The following is a 6796-nucleotide window of genomic DNA, read 5'->3' as shown; positions in this document are numbered from 1 at the left end:
AGTAAATCTTTTTAAGATTGTAAACTCTGCTATAACTTTTGAACTTTAAAATAAATTTATTTGTTTAAAGTTTTAAAAACACAGTGTTTCATTTTGACCACCAGTGATTAAATTAACAAATGTACAAGGTAAGTGATATATATGTCTAGTTCTCCCCTATCAAAGTGATATAGAACAAGGGAAACAATTATACTGTTTGTTGAAGTGATGCCCATTTTCCACTAGTCTGTTTATAGCTTATTAGTTGTTAGCTCACCCATAACTTGACAAAGTTAGATTGATTTTTCCAAATGATATAAGTTTTATGGGGATCACTGTGCCTTTTTAGAGTATTCAGTTCTAATATTTTTGCTATGAGGTTTCAAGTGTCTGGCAGTTGAGTGTAATTTTTGGTCTTATTAATTGTTTAATAACCAGATACTTGATCACTCTCGTGACAATACACACACACATACACACACACACACACACACACACACACATATATATATATATATATATATATATATATATATATATATATATATATATATATATATATATATATATATATATATATATATATATATATATATATATATGTATATAATATATATATATATATATATATATATATATATATATATATATATATATATATATATATATATATATATATATATATATATATATATGTATATATATATATATATATATATATATATATATATATATATATATATATATATATATATATATATATATATATATATATATATATATATATATATATATATATATATAATGGTATATGATAAAATTATAATACCAAGTTAAATATATGAATAATTGTCACTAAGAAATGCTGATATACAATAGTACATCTTAAACTAGGGCTGACAAATGTATATGCATGTGTGTTCACATAAGCACAGATACACGCCTATGCGCGGGCATGGGAGAGCATATTAGTTTCGAATTTCATGGGCGGTTCCAAGCAGTAGGGTCCTGGATCAAGTATCTGGAAACGCATTAGTGGACTGGCTGGGCAAAGCTATTCATGGTTAATGGAAGTTAGGTGTTAATTATAAATGAAATGTTAGAATATATGCACTATTTTAAAATATATCAAACTTACGTGACAATTTATTTGTAACATGCAAGAATGTGTGATCAAAACTACCTGCAAATGAGGTAAAAATGCAGAAGCTATATATATATATATATATATGTGTGTGTGTGTGTGTGTGTGTGTGTGGATGTATGTATGTACATATGTATGTATGTGTGTGTATGTATGTTCCAGCATAACTCTGAAATGCCTTTAGCAATTTCAACCAAACTTGGTATTCACATGACTTTTTATCTGGGAAAGAATACTGTGGGGGTAAGACATCACTGGCACCAAAGGGGGTGGGGGTGGGAAGGGGTGGCATGTAAAAATAACTGAAAATGACAGACATTACTGTCTAATCTAATAGTGACACTCCCAATGCACTTTAAGTACAAGTTCAGCCCCATTAAGAAGGGTGGTTGAGAAGGGGTGGGAAGGGGGTGACATGTAAAGTAACTGAAAACGATAGATATTAGTGTAAAATCCATAGTTTTCGAGGTCGCTGAGATGAATAGTAACACTCCCGGTGCACTTTAAGTCTAAGTCTAGTCCGGGTAGGAAGGGTGTGCGAAGGAGGTAATATGAAAAAATAACAAAAATCGACAGATATTAGTGTCTAACCCATAGCTTTCGAGGTTGCTGAGATGAATGGTGACACTCCCAATGCACTTTAAGTCCAAGTTCAGTCCCGACAGGAAGAGGAGGTGAGAAGGGGTGGGAAGGGGGTGACATGTAAAAAAAACAAAAATGACAGATATTAGTGTCTAATCGGCAATTTTTGAGGTTGCTGAGATGAATAGTGACACTTCCAATGCCCTTTCAGTCCAACTTTATCCCAGATAAGAAGGGGAGTTGAGAAGCGGTGGGAAGGGGTAACATCTAAAAATAACCGAAAACTGCAGATATTAGTCTAATCCATAGTTTTTTTAGGTTGGTGAGATGAATAGTGACACTCCCAATGCCCTTTAATTCCAAGTTCAGCCCAAATAGGAAGGGGAGTGTAAAGGGGTCAGAAGAGGGTGACAAGTAAAAATAATTGAAAACGACAGACATTAGTGTCTAATCCATAGTTTTTGAGGGCACTGAGATGAACAGTGACACTCCCAATGCCTTTTGAGCCCAAATTCAGCCACATTAGAACGGGAGAGGGTTGAGAAGAGGTGGGAAGGGGGAAACATGTAAAAATAACCAAAAATGACATATTAGAGGCTAATCCATAGTTTTCAAGGTCACTAAGATGAATAGTGACACTCCTGATGCCCTTTAAGCACAATGTCAGCACCAAGAGGAAATAAGGGGTGAGAAGGGGTGAAAAATAAAGAGTCAAAAATGCTGAGCAACGTAATTGAAGCAACTATCTTAACAGGAAAGGGTGAGGAGGTGAGAGAGTAGAGGGTTTTTGGGAGGAGAGAGAGAGAGAGAGAGAGAGAGAGAGAGAGAGAGAGAGAGAGAGAGAGAGAGAGAGAGAGAGGAGAGAGAGAGAGAGCACCAATGGTTATCATTCAGTTTTCCTGGGCAGTAACGGGTTGGTTAGCATTTTCTATATATAATAATTTATATGGTTGGTTAGAACATGTATATATAAATAATATATATCTGTATATATATATATATATATATATATATATATATATATATAAGACAGTATCTTTGTATAATATATGTAAAATGTATAAAATGTATTCTTGTCAACAAAGAACGGATGGCAAAATACTGTAAATTCTCACTAATCCTTTCAAATGTTAATTAGAACAGGACCGAAAAACTTTGAATTCAACCAATAAACACTCTCTCTCCAACTCTCTCTTGCTCTTTCCCTTTTTCTCCTCCAAACACCCTTCTATCTCTTTCTATCACTTCCTCTCCCTTTCCAGTTAAGATAGTTGCTTCAATTACATTGCCCAGCATTTGAGACATTTTTATTTCACCCCTTCTCACTCCCCATTTCCTATCCGTGCTGAACTTGGACTTAAGATCATCGGGAGTATCGCTATTCATCTCAGCGACCTCGAAAACTGTGGATTAGACACTAATATCTGCCGTTGTTGGTTATTCTTACGTCACCCCTTACCACTCCCACCCCCTTTGATGCCAGTGATGTCATATGTATACCAAGTTTGGTTGAAATTGCACAATGCATTTCAGAGTTATGCTGGGATATACATACACACACATATGCATACATGCATTCATTTATATATATACAGTACATATAGATTTAATGACTCTTAAAAAAAGGACAAAACAAAAAAAACTCTATGCCTATCCCTATTGTTACCATATATAAAGACTATTATTTTCTTAGCAAGATGATTAATTAAATTTTACCATAAAGAAAATAATTATTTTTACATATTCGAAACTGAGTTGTGCTTAGAATAAGGTTTAAATGGTATATTACATTACCAACAGTCCAGTTAGGATCATAGGTGAGCCCTGTGTTCCCGCAATGTGAGGGACCTAAGGTTGGATTTCATTTGTGATATCATTCTGATTAATTTTAGCTTGGGACTCTCTCTTATAATCCCGTTGTTTAGACGCCTTAAGGAAAAATAAACATCAAAACGACCGAAACTGAATTAAACCTTTTTCTTCATTTTTTTCTTTCTCAATTACATTAATATTTTTAGACAGCATGTAAATCACTGCAAAAAACATTTTTTGTTCTGTGAAATCTTTTGTCAGAAAAGAAATATATAAAGAAAAAATTCTAACTGTTTTTCTATCTCAGAATAAATGATGGGTGACACAGTTCCTGGACCCTCTTCAAACAAGAGAAGAACTGCCATTTTTGTAGCAGAACCACCTGAATCAGCAAGCACATAAGCAAAAACAGACCATGATGATGCTTGCGTCATTTGTGGAAGAGCAACGTCCGCTAAGAAAAACCCACTTCAACAACCTTCTCAAGAGACCTGGAATTTCTTGGCCCACGAAAGTGAAGAATGGAGGGAACTGAACACTGATTTCAGCAGCCTTTATGGCAAGTCACCAAGAAAAGTTCACAAAATTTGCAGGCTAGATGTTACTGGGAATTAATTAAAAGGAGCTTTTAGAAACTCCCCAGCAACTAGAGCTGACGAGCCAAAGGATACTGAAAGCACTGAAGAAACCCATCTTCAAATGCAAGGAGAAGTCGTACATCTTGTAAAGTTTCACAGTTTTCTTGTGATGCCAAGAAATTCCAGGTCTCTTTGCGAAGGTTGTTGAAGTGGGTTTATCTTAGACAGAGAAGAAAAAAAGGCTTTAATTTTTTTCGGTCGTTTTGATGCTTATTTTTCATTAATTCATCCAAACGACGGGATTATAAGAGAGACTTCCAAGCTAAAATTCATCAGAATGATGTCATAAATGAAATAAAAAAAGGGGGTCCCCTCACATTGCACACGGACTCCTACATTCTGACTTTACTACAGATGAGTAGTTTAAGGGCATAGGTGTAGCCTGGGTTGACACATTCGTTCTCTTGCCGTTACCAATCTGAGACATATCGCTTGATGAAAAACAGAAATTAAAAGATGATTTCTTACATATATAATGGAATCGAGCTTGTAATCGAATACAGAAACTTTTCAGACTAACTGTACTGTATTGAAATAACAGAAAAACTTATTTTTTCAAAGTGGAATATCGTATTTCTTTGGGCCTATAGGAGAGGTGACCAAGGCTGGCCATATGTCCCCCATCTGTCACACAACACATTAGCCCCAATCCTCGAGAGCGACACCGGGACTAATAAGCCGTGAAGAGAATTGCATCTGATCGTGCCTTCAAAAACCAACAGGTCTTCGAGGGGAAGCAGCTGAGAAACACATCGAAACCTTAAATGTAGGAAAACCCACACCCCCTTCCTTAAAGGAGAAAAATACACGAAGATAAGCCCCTCCTTCAGGGGTAGGCCTAGATGATTTGGCCAATCAAACGCATCAGTGCCAGAGACCTAAAGACGTCCTACAAGGAGGCAGTACCCAATGACCAACAAGAATTCCTTAAAACACACCTCCAAAGTTGTAATGAAGCGTGGAGGAGGTGCCTTGGAAAGTGGGAAATGCCTAGGAGCGTGACGTCACGGCTGACACTGAAGAAAGCAGGGGATACAAGGAGGAACACGGAGAAAAGAATAGAGTAGAAAGAGAGTTGAGAAGCAGTGAAAGAGAAGGCACAAGAAAAGGAGGTTAGTGATCGCAAAAGAGCCCTAAGTGATTTAGAACTTGCATAAATTTACTGAGTGCCCATAGACTAAGTATAAGAATTCAAAGTCCAAGTTTACCAACTTATAAAATTTTACAATGTGCCTTTTTAAGATAACGACTCGATTACTACTACCCAATCAAAGGTGGAAAGTTTATATAATCTTTAAGCCAAAAAATAAATGCATTTAGGGAAACATATTTCATTTTGCAACCAAGACTTTATAATATATTGTATTCCCAAGACAGTTGATATCTAAGCACGATAAAGTGAGGGCAAAGAATTACACACATCGGGCAAGCGGTTCCTAGTATGAAACAGATATAACTTTTTCAAAGAAGAATTCCTTCCCCGCAGCACATATAAGAAAATATAGATATCTTTACTTTGGATCAAACAACAGTAGTAGTTTTCCACGGTTTGTTTACGTTGTCCTGAAATACGCTCACGAAGTGTGACGTTTCGGAATTTCGTTGTTATGCCAAGTTTGATAAAATTAATTTTGTTCAACAACTCTGACATAACCTTTACTTTTTTTCTAAAACTGAAATACTATATGGCATAGGCAGTATCCTACAGGCTCGTTTATTGCAAAGAATTCTTAATGACTGACAGAATTCAACAGGCGTTCTTATGCAGCACAGTAACACACTTAAGAGAAGATACCTTTCGTCACAACCAATATATAGCATCTAGGCCTATGTGCCTACTTATTACTTAGCATTTTTGATATCGAGCATGACCCTTCTTTACTGTATATTATCTGTAATATATAAGAGTAATGATGTTCTAGTTTTAAAATTGAAATCCTTAATGCCCCTATGTGTCACAAAAATACTAAAAATATAAGACACGTTAACAGAGAAAGCGATCAAGTCCTAACATGACAGTGATCAGACTAGTATGAAGTTATGGGTAAATAAAGCTCAATATGCTTTCCTTACCTGTGAAATGTTATTCCATCGCCTCTTGAAGAATTCATTTGCGCATTTCTACATTTATAAGTCACACAACACATCATTATGAAAACCATAAACTAAAAGAATCACTGGTCACACCAAGCGGCTACTCAGTTTCCGTGGTTGCCAGGTGTAAAGAAACCGTATTGCTAGGCACCCAGACTGCAATCAGCTCATCCATTTGGTGGCGGCAAACCAATTACGAAGTGCTTGTATGCCTTGCCTTCCGAGGTTTTACTTTGATTTGGCTTTGTCTGTTTGTTTTTAATGCATCCTACACTGAAAACAATGAAATGTGAAATAGGAAATGAAAAGATGAAAAGAATCTTTTGTAAAGTATGCAACAAAGCTCGTGCAACTTTTTTTATTTTTGTACTGGACAAGCGTTGCTCTCAAGTTGCCACTTAGTATTAATCTTATATTTTACTTTGTAAGCATGTGTATATGAGGAAAAGTTGGTCTATTTATTATGTAGAATCTTATCATGAAAAAAAAATTCAGGCTACAATAATTTTCAAAACGAAAAGTAAATACGTCACTGTAGCATGAATCC

Source organism: Macrobrachium rosenbergii, chromosome 12 (genome assembly GCF_040412425.1).
Source record: "Macrobrachium rosenbergii isolate ZJJX-2024 chromosome 12, ASM4041242v1, whole genome shotgun sequence".
In the NCBI taxonomy this organism is placed as follows: Eukaryota; Metazoa; Arthropoda; class Malacostraca; order Decapoda; family Palaemonidae; genus Macrobrachium; species Macrobrachium rosenbergii.
This window is presented reverse-complemented; position numbering follows the sequence as displayed.